This window comes from Nannospalax galili, unplaced genomic scaffold, assembly GCF_000622305.1.
Source record: "Nannospalax galili isolate Female #2095 unplaced genomic scaffold, S.galili_v1.0 scaffold449, whole genome shotgun sequence".
Classification (NCBI taxonomy): Eukaryota; Metazoa; Chordata; class Mammalia; order Rodentia; family Spalacidae; genus Nannospalax; species Nannospalax galili.
Window position 1 is genome coordinate 718684 of NW_008360312.1, and position 12682 is coordinate 731365.

The window sequence follows — 12682 nt, forward strand, 5'->3', positions numbered from 1 at the left end:
TTTTTTTGTTTTTTCAGTGTTTGACAGTAAATGCTGGGACTCATAACTGGTTAAAGTGTTGAGAAAAACTGAATGTCCAGCCTTAAACAAGACATCTGTGTCACCTTCTCCAAGGCTCAGGGAATACTGTGGAAGAGGCACTGGAGGGAATGTAAGAGCTGGAGGATATGAAGGTGTGCTGTGAAATGCTGTCTTCTGGCCATGCCATGGCTGCTGTACTCCTGGACTCACAGCAGTTGTGGTTTTCTGCTCAGGACACACTCAAGAATGGACCAGTAAAGATCCCATCATGGATGGGCTCCTGAGGCCCAACTCCTTTTTGAGAAGCTATTGACAGCTAATGGTTGTAGAGAGTAAAGTTCTGAAGCTTTTGTTAACTCCAAAACTATGAATGCGTTCTACTGATTGTTGTGCAAATCTACAGGTTTCAGTGTATTGTATTCATTTTATCCCTAGCCTAATTACCCATATTGTCTCTTAGTCTTCTAGACTTTTATATGATATGTACAATGAATATGTGTATGAAATCTTAAATTTGTCCCAGTAAATGCTGCTTACTTCAGGTAATTTCTGAGCACTCCCAGTCACATCGATGGATTTTGATTTCTGGTTTTCGGCAGCCTGTATGTTCCACATACAGCCATGTTCCACACTCTATTGACATTAAGTAATATCTTCTGTGGATTTAAACTAAGACACTCTGTGCTGGAAAAGTGTAATTTTAAGAAGCACATGATTCATTTTTCCAAATGTGCTATTTATCTTTTCTAGGTAACACTTCCCATGTCACCTTGTACCTGCTATCCCTGGTCTGGTAGGACTCTTGTGGACCCCTAGATCCAGGAGATTTTCCAGACCTGCCTTGGTAATTCTGCTTTCACCCAACTTCCTGTGTTTTGACATCACCATCTCTCCCCTGCCAGGATCCTTTTGTGCTGCTGAGAGCCTTCCCAGACTTGCTGTGTACTCATAACTGCTTAGGTTATTGGTATCTTTGCACCCAAAGACCTAAGAGCGCTCCCTGTCAGACCTATCAGTCAACCTGTTCACCTAGCATTCTCCCAGACCACCCTGCTCTTTCAGAACTGTGAGGAGCCAATCCTAGAACCTCACCTTAAAAGTTTCACCTATTCTTAACTGAAACCGTTTCTTACACCCCAATTTCACAACAATTTAGTATTCCCAACCTGACTATCAAGCACTGCTCATCTGGGTCATAACCCGAGAAGCTGGGGTAACAACAAATAAAGATACAAATAACCAGTCAACAAGAATGAGATCACCTACCCATATCAAGAAACACCACCAGCAACAGAAATCCAGATGCCTAGGTCTCATCAGAATAACCAAGATATTATATCTAATACAGAAATTAGCACCCTCTCTTTTAGGGAAGCCAATTTAAATTACCACTAACTAACTCAATTTGTTTCCAAAATGATTTTTAAATTTGACATTCAGTATAGAACTACGTGTAAAGGCTGAGGAAATGGGGTTATTGTGTTATGTCCATCATCAAGCACTTTGTCCATTTTCATAAGAGACAGTTTGGTCAAAATGATGTCTTTTTTGTGCATATAAAACATTATCTAATGGCTTGAGATCAGTAAAACTTGTTTCTATTTCTCCAAAGTAAACCTATATATGTTAACTGACAATTTTATATCTAATAAGATATTAATGTATATTGATCCAAAATGTAAAAACAGACACATATATTATTAAAAAGTTTGAAGTAAATGGCCCAAAAGATTTGGATTTCTTGCTTTCCATGTTAAAACTAAAGTATTGGTTTATTTTGAGGTTTTCTTTTTGAAATCTAGATGACTTTTTTCCCCATTATGGCTTCAGTTTCAAAGAACATTGAATATTTAAGTGAAAAATATAGTTTTACTGACTCCAAGGAATTAAATGAGAGAAAAAAATGGTAAAGTTATATATTTAGAATAAGACAAAAGCCTTAACTTTCATTAAACTTTCATGTCCTGTGGTCCTCAACATTAGTTTCTACTTTAAAAATGTCCACAGGATTGGGGAGATTGCTCAGTGGGTAAAGTGGTTGCTGAACAAGTATGAAGATCTGAGCTCTGAACCTTAGCACTCAAAATTCTGGATGGGGCAGAGCTGTGCCTGTAGCCTTAACTCTGCCTCAAGGACTCTATGGCTCTTGAGAATTTTGAGGGGTATGTGGGGGAGTTCTTCTCTTTGTTTTTGTTTGAGATCATCTCATGTAGCCTAGGCTGGCCTTGAGCTTACTGCACAATGGAAGCTGGTCTTGAACTCCTGATCCTCCTGCCCTGACCTCCCAAGTGTCAGTTTACAGGCTTATGCCACCATATCAAGGTGTATATCTGTGATTTTATGGAGCCCTTTGTTAGTTACAACTTTTTATAAAATTGGCTGGGAGTTTCCCTTCAAAACTGCCAGAATCATAGATTTCATAATCTTCTGATGGTCTATAATATACTATTTGAGTTTGTCCATTTTTCTTAAATTTTGTTTTTGAGAGAGGGTCTCATAGTATAGCCCAGTCTGGATTGGAATTCACTTTGTAGCTCAGGCTGGCATCAAACTTCTGGTGAATATTTCTGACTTGGTTCCCCTGGGTAATAATTAATCTGTCTGGATAGTTCATTTCACTGTTTTTCTTTCTACCTTCACAGCTATCAAAGTACCTGAGGTCTCCAGATGGATTCATCATTTACAAGTCAAGTATTACTCCTTCCTTTGGAAACAGAAAAAGGATCCACCACTGTTCCAGGAGCTATGATCTTATAGAAAACTTAAAATACCCCTTCAGGAGATAGATAAGTGATTCTCTTCCTTGGAGGAATCCTTTACCACAACACGTGAGGTTTAGTAGTATTCCCAGTCACCACACATATATTTGCTAATAGGGCTCTACAACAAGAATTACCTTATTGGAAGCCGGGTGTGTGGTGCATGCCTTTGGTCTCAGCATTCAGGAGGCAGAGGCAAGGAGATCTCTGTGTGTTCAAGGCCAGCCTGATCTATATAGTGATTTCAGGTCAGCTGGAGCTACAGGGAGACCATGTCTCAAAAAGTCCAAAACAGCAACATAAGCTGACACTTAGTCATGGCTTTGTTTGATCCTAAGAACTTCTGAGATTCTCAGTCTTCTCCTAATCTATCTGCTTCATGAGTTAACAGTAAGATGCTACCCACCCATAAAGCTCATTGCTCTATTGGCTCTGTGCTTGTTCTCAGGTTCTCTGGAAACTTCCTGCTAAACCTTGAAATAAATTAAATTGCAAATATAAAAGGCTTTAATGCTCTTGATGATTATGTGAGTCTTTTGGCTGTCCCAGTCTTTCTTGAAACAGTAACAGAAATAAGTCCATGAAATTCAGGCTTCCTACACATTTTGCATAGTTAAACTCCATGATCAAGAGCTGGAGGGGTTGAGGACAAAACTCCATGGGTGTTCAGCTTTGCAGTCCCTACCTAGTACTAAATATACAAGGTTACTGCCATGGGCAGGCTCTGTTTTCCTGACAGAAAATTTCAGGATATTCCTAGAATACTTGCCACCCTATTCATGTTAGATTACAATTCAATAAAATTTTGGAAACTTAAGATGACTGACTAATGTGACATATACAGAGTGAACCAGAGATTATTGAAGGGCAATAATAAAAACAATGCAGCTAAAATTACTGCTACAAAATCTACCCCCACTAGTAAGTCTTTTTCCTCAAGACATTCCTTGGAATAGGTCTGGAGAGAAGAGCAACTAACTGGTAACCTTATCACTTACTCTTAACCATTTCCTCTTATACAGCTCTTATTAGAAATTATAGATGCAAAGTTCCCCATGCCTATAACCCATCTCTGAGAAATTTCACACCTCTATGTTCTGATGATTATATGTATGGTGGTATTCCCAGCAGCCGCACATATAGTAGGTTACAGGGATCTACAACAGGAAATTCCTTATCGGAAACTGAATGATGTTTCTTAGGTGGAAGGAAGGTCTGTCTAATCTTAACTGCTCATAGAGGGGAGCATGCACTGTGGTTGCTGTCCTCCCAGGCCAAGTGTTCATGTTACTGATTGTATTGCTCACACTTCCTCTGGGAATCTATAGACTGGATTCTTTCCCCAGTTTAGCTCTTAAACATTGAAAAGAGATTCTGTAAATATTCCCAAATTTTGTATCTTGTCTATGTTTAAAACCCAATTCTAGCTCACTATGGGTTGGCACACACAAGTTCTGGAGTGTTTTGTGGGTTACAGGGATTCCAGTGTGAAAGCACCATATTGGAAACTTCTTTTTTGAGAGGTTGGGTGTGAGGGTTCACACTTCTAATTCCAACACTCAGAAGCTGGAGACAGGAATGTTTGAGGTCATTCAGGTCTACATTGTGGGTTCTAGACCAGCCTGGCCCACAGAAAGAGACCCTGTCTCCAAACAAACAAACAAACAAATAAACAAATAAACAAAGGAAACAAACAAACAGGCAGGCAGACAGACAGGAAACAGACAGACATCTCTGGAAGACATTTGTAAGACTTCAAAAGCATAACCAGTGGTCCCTGGACTCATTGACAGAGATGGTCCCTGTCCAGTGCTGAATGAGACTATTGTGTCTTCATCATTAGCTCTGTAGTGGTAGAGGAAAATATGAGTAAGAGTAAGGCCAATATGAGTCCACTGGATGGCTTCCAAAGCAGGAAGCTCAAGGATGTTATTTGGATCAGTTTCCCCAAACAGTGCCACAGGTTTAGGATGAAGTGTTCGAATATATAAGCCTGGACAGTAAATTTCACATTTCACTATAAGAGCTATTAGAGTAAATGCTCTTACAAAAGAGTTGCTAAACCAATCACTCATGGTCAGTATACTAACTTGTTTTTGAAGCCTTGGATTGAGGCAGACAAGAATTCCTAGGCTTTCATGCCTCACCTAGAATATCTTCATCCCTGGGCCTTAGTGATCTTAGAGGGTAAGGCACTTGACCCTCTCTTCCTGACACACAGCAAAGCTGAAAATAACACCACCTTCCTTCAGCAGAAAGTAATTATAGAGCTGAATCATCACCCTTGCCTTAGTATGATTTCAGAATCTTGAGTTATTGCTAAGACATCTCATTAGACATCTTATTATACATGGGAATATTTCAAAATCTAAAAATTAAAAAATATAATCTAGAAATATAAACACTTTAGATATGAAAGGAAATATATGTTATTATATCATAAATATCTGTAGAAATTAATTAGAGCAATGAAAAAGCAATTTTAACTGGGATTTAAGTCATAAAAATCAGAATCATAAAGCATAACTTAATGAATTACAAACTAGTGGCTATCAGACTTTGTCTTTAATGTTGGGAGTCCAACTTTGGTTGTTAAGATTTCAGCCAAAGGGATTCTTAAGGCAGAATGAAGAAGAGAAAGCAGTCTAAATCAAAGCAGCTAGGTGCCCATCATGTACATAAGAAAGAGAAGTGAAACTTGGGCCACAGAAGACAATGGTAAGAGGGCAGAGGTGCAAGAGGCCATGGGCTACAACAATAACTTCGAACAACTCAGAGGCCATGGTTGCCAGAGATTTATGGGAAATGCACAGCATCATTTCTGTGTTAGAAAGAGAGGCATTTGAGGTACCAGACTCTTTAAACAGGTGTATGGCATTTTTCATACTATTCCTCATTTTTTCTAGTACTAGGCACATGAAAAGGGCAGAATTGAGTTAAGGGAATAATCTCAGCCCCTCATGAGAATATCTTGATGTAGAGACACTGACAATTCAAGAAATCAAGGGTTCTTGGTCACACTCTGGTTTTGGTCAAATCTCTGGTTCTGGTCCTTGGTTTCAGTCTCCATTTCTCCATCCAACCCCACTGCACCTTTTATTTTGGTGTTTTCTAGATTCTTCACCTTAGCATTTAAACTTTATTCTAAAACTCTGAGACTAATGAAAAACAGCCAGTTCTTCTTCATTTGATTTTTGATAAAGTCTCATCATATGGCCTTATCTGGCCTGGAACTTACTACCTAGATCAGACTAGCCTTGGGTTTGCTGCCCTTTTCCTTCTTCTGCCTCCTGAGTGCTGGGAATACAGGTGAGTACCAACATGCCTGGCTCAAGCCAGTCTTTCAAAGATGGATCAGAACTCTTGTAGACCTATCTGGCCTGATTCCATGTGGTTTATTTTCCTCACCTGAATTACTGAACTAAGTCTTTCAGGGCTTAACCAGTAGAAGAGGAGACATGGTTGTGAAGTCTGGATGCAAGGAGTGAGACAGATTTGGTTGGCCTGAGGTAAAAAGTAGAGAGTTATCTGTAGAGTGGGAGTGATTCCTGAGTCTAATTCATAAGATAATATTATAATGAATAAATATTTTTAAAAAGGGTTAGTGGGAGATAGAAAAGATCTAAAAGTTAAAATTAAATAATGCCTATTATTATGTTTCCTTATTATGTTTCATAGCACCTAAATTTCTAGAAATTGTTCATTGTATTTTCTAAGAAAGTGACATAAAATGTATGACATTAAATCAAGAATTACCAGCCACAATAAACATAAGATAAAAGATCTTCCAAAATAAGTGAAATCTATGATTTAGGTTAGGTGTTCACCTCATTTTAAAGATTATATTTGGTTCTTGAGTCCTATTGAGTTAAAAATTTGCAAATATGAATAGAGATCCTTGATTTTCCTGATCAGAAGTGGATGAGTCAAAGCACGAAGCATAACTTAATTCGTGTAACAATATCTCTAGTATGTAGGGTATGCACACTGGAAAGCCTTTACCCAACATGGGTCATGCCTTCTCTTCCTAGCCTTCCCCAGATTGTATACTTTAGCCGTCCCCAAATCTAGGCAGCCATGTGTGATTAGGGCCAAATCACATACAGTTGGATCTGAAGAATGGCTGGATAATCTGTTGAGGGTCCAATGACCCACCTTGGCCCTCCTTTAATGAGTGAGCACAACTGTCAACAAGGGTGGGGGTAGGGGGGTGCTAGAATGGCCAGTGGATGCCCTTGCGTCCTGCAGGCTCCACAGGGTGTGAAGAGGCATACCATTGTTTGAGATGGCGGCATGTGGGTACGGGGCACAAAAGTGATTCAGAATGGTGGGCCACTATGCGACATTGAGCAGTGCGGGACACAGGGCCAATGAGAAGCTGTTTCATGTAAGTCACTCCCCACCCACAAATGTCATATAAAACGGTATAAAATCAAAACTAAATGTGTTATGTTAGTCTGTTAGCCCTGGGGCCTCAGAGGGCCCAGAGCCTCCCAAGAAGGGAAAATTCAAGAAAATTTAGTGCAACAAATCGGCATAGCATTGCTGAATAGAGGAACCTTGAGAGTCCAGGTAAAACATGGAATGTGGACCTGGGAAAGTGGCAGGGTTCCAGCAGTGTCTGGTGAACCAATCAAGAGGAAGCAGGATTCAGATTCCCAAATCCAGAAGGGCGGAGATGGGTGTCCCAAGGAGTCCTGTGAGGTAATGGGACTCATCCATGAGAAGCTGGTGGGAACCCAGGGAAGAGAGGGGCCAATTCCCACAGGCTTAAGGGGGATTAGCTATGCTTGAGTGCATTATACAATGGATTATGAAATATATAATTAGAATGACGACTCAGGCCATGTAGACACAGATGGAATCAAAGAGAAAAAAACCCAGGACCACAGCTGTGTTGTAAATGTGGGGAAGTAGCTCAGTTGCTAAAAAATGGAGTCTGCCTCCATGTGGATTTGAAGACTTAAAGATTATAGAGAGCCGGAATAAAATCTGACAAACAAGAGGGGAACCCAGAGAGGGGGCATGGCCACTTTGCATCACAGAAGATTTGCCTAAGGCAGAGGAAGCTGAAAAGGCTAGGGAGGTCCTGGCAGACCCAGTTTCAACCTCAGAGCTTGGGAGAGAGAAAAAAATAAAATGGAACATTTTAATTTGTTTAAGGTTAGGGAACCAGGGGTCCAAGGACCCAGGAAAAAAGACAGATAGTAGTGAGAAAAGAAATGACCTAAAAATAAAAGTAGCTAAACCTGCCCCTTAGATTCAACCTTTGATGCAAAAAGGAAAAAGCTAACAGTACTGTAGCTACAAAATACTCCACACTGGAGATGTTAAAACTAGGAAAGACTTACAAATAAGCAATCAAAGACCACCCCACCATGTGGCTTGTCAGGGTATGGGATATTGGCATAAATAATGTCAGTCTAAGTCCTTCAGAAGCTTCACAGCTGAGTTATATAAACACCCATCCATCCTTGTGACATAGGCTGGTCAACCTAGGCCAATGCAGGGGGGAGCTATGCTTAATGGGATGGCTGGTGGAAAGTATTAAAGGTACATCGTCATAACCAATGGAAACTCCCATAATTAACAGGGGCTGGAGGACTATAAAGAAGGAGCAGGCATTACTGAGAAAACGAGGTATGAAGAAAGCAATATATGATGCCCAGTTCACTGGGCCAGATAAGACTGTGTTCACCAGAGATACAAAGGAAAGCTTAATTCTACTGGGACCTCAAGAATGGTGTAGAGCTTTAATGGTTTTGCTAAGCCCTTTAGTGAGACAGGATATTTGTGAAGTGAGACAGGCTCTAGCAAATCTAAGTAACTCTAGCCAGAGTATAAAATGTGTGTGTAGAACAACAGGACATCCTACAAGAGATATAAAAATGACCAGACAGAAGAAACGGTTCATTTGTGTTACTCAAACACAAATGTGGCAAGATTTTTGCCGAGCCCAAATTCCCAAAGAAAAAATTGATAGATAGAAAACCAAATTTGGATTCACTGTGTGCGCTCCTGCAGATACCCTGTGGAAATGCTTCGACTTCCCATAGTCCTTCGCCAGATGAGACCAGGGTCCCGGGCCCTGCCTCCTCATCTTACACGGGCTTATACCAAACTTGTAAAATTTGGTGTGAATGCCTGAGCCTTAATCCTTCAAGGTGTAGACCTTTTAGCTGATGGTGTAGCTGTTACAATGGGGCCAAAGGAAGAATGGTTATTATTGAACAGAGCTGGGGAAGTCCCAAAGTAACAAAAGATTGTGTGAGTGTTGCAAAGTCAATTGATATAAAATATAAATATAAAAATATTGGAGCCAAACTTATTCAAGATGTTGCCAATAACCCCAATGAAGAGGCTGGGGATGGCATGATCACTGCTACTGTTCTGGCATGCTCTATAGCCAAGAAGGGCTTTGAAACAATCAGCAAAAGTGCTAATCCAGTGGAAATCAGGAGAGATGTGATGTTGGCTGTTGGCTGTTGATGTTGTACTTGCTGAACTTAAAAAGCACTCTAAACTTATTACAACTCCTGAAGAAATTGCTCAGGTCGCTACAATTTCTACAAATGGAAACAAAGAAATTGGAAACATCATTTCTGATGCAATGAAAAAGGTCGGAAGAAAGGGTGTCATCACCGTAAAGGATGGGGAAACATTGAATAATGAATTAGAAGTTATTGAAGGCATGAAGTTTGATCGAAGATACGTTTTCCCCATATTTTATTAACACATCCAAAGGTCAAAAATGTGAATTCCAAGAACCCTATGTTTTGTTGAGTGAAAAGAAAATTTCTATTGTCCAGTCTATTACTCTTGCTCTTGGAAATTGCCAGTGCTCACTGGAAGCTGTTGGTCATAGTTGTTGAAGATGTTCATGAAGAAGCTCTATGTACACTGGTTTGGAACAGGCTAAACATTGACCTTCAGGTGGTAGGAGTCAAATCTCCAGCGTTTGGGGACAATAGAAAGAATCAGCTAAAAGATATGGCTATTGCTACTGGTGGTGCAGTATTTGGAGAAAAGGGGTTGAATCTAAACCTTGAAGATGTTCAAGCTGATGACTTAGGAAAAATTGGAGAGGTCATTGTCACCAAAGATGATGCCATGCTTTTGAAAGGAAAAGGTGACAAAGCTCAAATTAAAAAAAAAAAAAACATATTCAAGAAATCACTGAGCAGTTAAGATATCACAAGTAGTGAATATGAAAAGGAAAAACTGAATGAACAAAGCTACCAGATGGAGTAGCTGTGCTGAAGGTTAGAGGGACAAGTGATGTTGAAGTGAATGAGGAGAAAGACATAGTGACAGATGCCCTCAATGCTACCAGAGCAGCTGTTGAAGAAGGCATTGTTCTAGGAAGGGGTTGTGCTCTGCTTTGTTGCATCCCAGCCTTGGACTTAATAAGGCCTGCCAATGAAGATCAGGAAATTGGTATAGAAACTATTAAAAGAGCACTGAAAATTCCTGCAATAACTATTGCTAAGAATGCAGGTGTTGAAAGTTCTCTGATAGTTGAGAAAATTATATAAAGTTCCTCAGAAGTTGTTTATGATGCTATGCTTGGAGATTTTTTGAACATGATAGACAAGGAATCATTGATCCAACGAAGGTTGTAACGACTGCTTTACGGGGTGCTGCTGGGGTGGCCTCTCTGTTAACTACAGCAGAAGCTATCACCACAGAAATTCCTAAAGAAGAGAAGGACCCTGGAATGGGTGCCATGGGCGGAATGGGAAGTGGTATGAGAGGTGACATATTCTCATTCTGAGAATAGTGCTTTGCTCTTATCAGTGAGCTGTGACAGGAAGCTCAATGCAGGGCTCCTCACCAATAACTTCAGAGAAGTCAGTTGAAGAAAGTGACTGCAGAAAGGCTGGCTGATCAAGAAAATCAATGTAACCACCAGTTACTGATTTCAGTTGACAGTATGTAATGGTTTACTGCTGTCATTGTCCATGTCTACAGATAATTTATTTTGTATTTTTGAATAAAGACATTTGTACATTCTTGATCTTGAGTGCACAAGCCATGTACCAGTGTCTTGCTTTCAACTTCAATCACTGAGGCATCTCAACTCTTGTTATGTTACAGTCAGGGTTTCAGTGCTTGCCATCACAGATGAGAAGCAGCCTTTCTATGGAGAGTCAGAGTAATTGTGTATAAAGTAGAGAGATCCAATTATGTGACAACCTTTGTGCAATAAAAATTTGTTTAAAGCTAAAAAAATTTTTTGAATTTGGGACTAAGGAGTTTCTGGAAGGATTTAAAACCAGAATAGTTTACAAAAGACATTCAGAGGATAAAAGCTGTCCCAGGTGTGGTTAAGGATCTCCAAAGGTTAAATAAGGTACATTTCTCTCCTGAGAAAGGCTATGCTAGGGGTGGAGGCAGTTTTTCCCACCAGGGCCTCCCCTAGTAGGCAGATACGGTCAATGGAGAGAGGACGGATATGTCTACAGTCAGGAGGCAGACTCAGGGCCTGCATGACTCAGGGATCCAACAGGTACAGCAGGGACAAGAGAAACACCCTGCCTTCTTACTCTGGTGCAGGGTCAGGCAACTGGATCCAGCACCTATAAGTGTATCAAGGATAAAAGAATGCAAGGAGACTCCATATAAGATACCCAGAATGTGGAATGACCCCAAAGGGCTAAGTAAACATAATAAAGAACTAACCAAATTAATGCCTCTTTCCCATGCTATGGTACTTAACAAAGATCTACAGAGAAAGCAGTTAATACAAATGAATAAAACCTTTCTATGTTGTGTTAGACCTTGTCTATGATTTATTTAATATATGATGTTAACCTTTGAGTGTTTTACAGCTGTGAAACCCCTTTGAAAGATATTTGAAGAAACAAAGCTGTAAGATTTTTAGGAGTCTTATGGTTGGGTAAAATAAAGACAGAGGCTCCCAAAACTATACAACTGTTAAGAAAAACTACAATACCAGGGGTGAGTTGTCCCCTATGAACTGTTGATCAGAGAGAAATCCTAGAGGTCCTCCAATTCACCAAGGCTATTGCCACTAATGTCAGTTGTACACTAGAAAGGTTGCTAAGGCCATGTTGTTGAAGACATCTGAGCATGGGAGCAGAAGAGATGGAGCTGAGACGAAGCCCAAAACTGCATGCCACTAAATGGACGGCTTTCATAGTGCCAAAGGGCACCATGCAGATGGTTGGGGAAGAAAGGATCTCCTATGATTCTACTCAACAATGGACCCCACATGCTGCACACTATGGACATGCCAAGCAATGCCTGCTAGTGCAATAATTGCTCGACTAACATGTGTACAACTGACGAAATTTTCATTGGATGAGGCCCTCTCCTAGGGGTGGAATACACATTTAGTACTGTAGACCAAGCCAACCCCCTGTGTCAGGGATGGCTACAGGCCCCAGCAGGGAAACAGTTGCAAGTATACTGTTTAATGAATGTGGTACACCTACTGGGGTATCTTCTAGATATTTGTATTTACATTTATGTTTGTTTAGATGTGTCTACTTCCTTCCATTTGTCTTCATAGTAGAGGAAACATCACTGAGATAGATCAGTGACCACTTCTTGAAGATGAATGATGGGGAACCTCAAGAGATCGCTATCTCACCATGATACAAGAGAAATCGCCCTGCATTTGTCCCCACCTCCAAGGCTCAGGGAAATTCAAATGGTAGAAAGTTTGTAAGAGCTGGAGGAAAGTGGTGGAGTGTAGAATGGAAACCACTCATTCCTCTGAAAAGCATAAGTGATGGGCAAGTACAGTGCACCCTGGGTAGAAGGGTGGAGCCTAGCTTCTGGTAGAGCTAGCAGCAGGGAGATTGGAAGAGAGAGAGAGAGAGAGAGAGAGAGAGAGAGAGAGAGAGAGAGAGAGAGAGAGAGAGTGCAAAGGGAGC

General features: G+C 40.5%; 1 pseudogene; it reads left to right on the forward strand.

Moving 5' to 3' along the window:
* Nucleotides 1-8817: 8817 nt before the first annotated feature.
* Nucleotides 8818-10554, forward strand: LOC103727090 (annotated as a pseudogene).
* Nucleotides 10555-12682: the final 2128 nt, after the last annotated feature.